We start from the raw sequence: 953 nt of genomic DNA, 5'->3' as shown, positions 1-953 counted from the left end.
GTTGCCTCCTTTTCAGCTTTTGTTCACTCACTTTGACTATCTTAGCTTAAGGTTCACTCGCAAGCTATTTCATTCAAGTCTTGTTGAATATGACATCACCATATACACCGATCAGCCATAAAATTAAGACCACTGACGGGTGAAGTGAATAACAGTGATTATCTCGTTACCAAGGCACCTGGCAGTGGGGGAGTGGGGATATATTAGACAGCAAGTCCACATTTTGAACTTTGTGTTGGAAGCAGAAAAAATGGGCAAGCGTAAGAATGTGAGCGACTTTGATAATGGCCAAATAGTGCTGGCTAGACAACTGGGTCCAGAACTGCAGCTCTTGTGGGATGTTCCCGGTCTGCAGTGGTCCAAGGAAGAAAAACCGGTGACACGGCTACAGGGTCAGACCCGAGGCTCATTGATGCACGTGGGGAGTGAAGGCTGGCCCGTGTTGTCCGATCCAATAGAAGAGCTACTGGAGCTCAAACTGCTGAAAAGTTTAATGCTGGTTCCAATAGAAAGGTTTCAGAACACACAGTGCATCTCAGTTTGTCGCGTATGGGGCTGCGTAGCCGCAGACTACTACTTTACTTTTCAACAGCGTATTGTGAGACGAGATAGACTTTTTATAATATTTTTTGCAGTTAACTTCATTGTAGATTGTAGTTGTGCTTATAAGCTTCACTGATAATGATTTACTCTGATTATGCACTTCATTTTAAGTGTGTTAAATGAGGATCTGAACACAGCCAGCAGGGGGGCAGGGGCGCTTTTTGTCCCTTCCACTCACCGTTGTCACGAATACCTCACTGTTACTTTGCTGTTTACAACATTAGCAAGAGAGCAGAGTGAATGTTTTTTCCTATAATGAATCACACGGTAGAACGGCGGACGGGGGTTTTGTGCTGTAAATGATCTGGAATAAGAAGGAATAAATGATTAAAGGGTAATATTAAATCAAA

The sequence above is a fragment of the Sebastes umbrosus genome, chromosome 14 (genome assembly GCF_015220745.1).
Source record: "Sebastes umbrosus isolate fSebUmb1 chromosome 14, fSebUmb1.pri, whole genome shotgun sequence".
Classification (NCBI taxonomy): Eukaryota; Metazoa; Chordata; class Actinopteri; order Perciformes; family Sebastidae; genus Sebastes; species Sebastes umbrosus.
Note: the sequence above shows the minus strand (reverse complement) of the source record.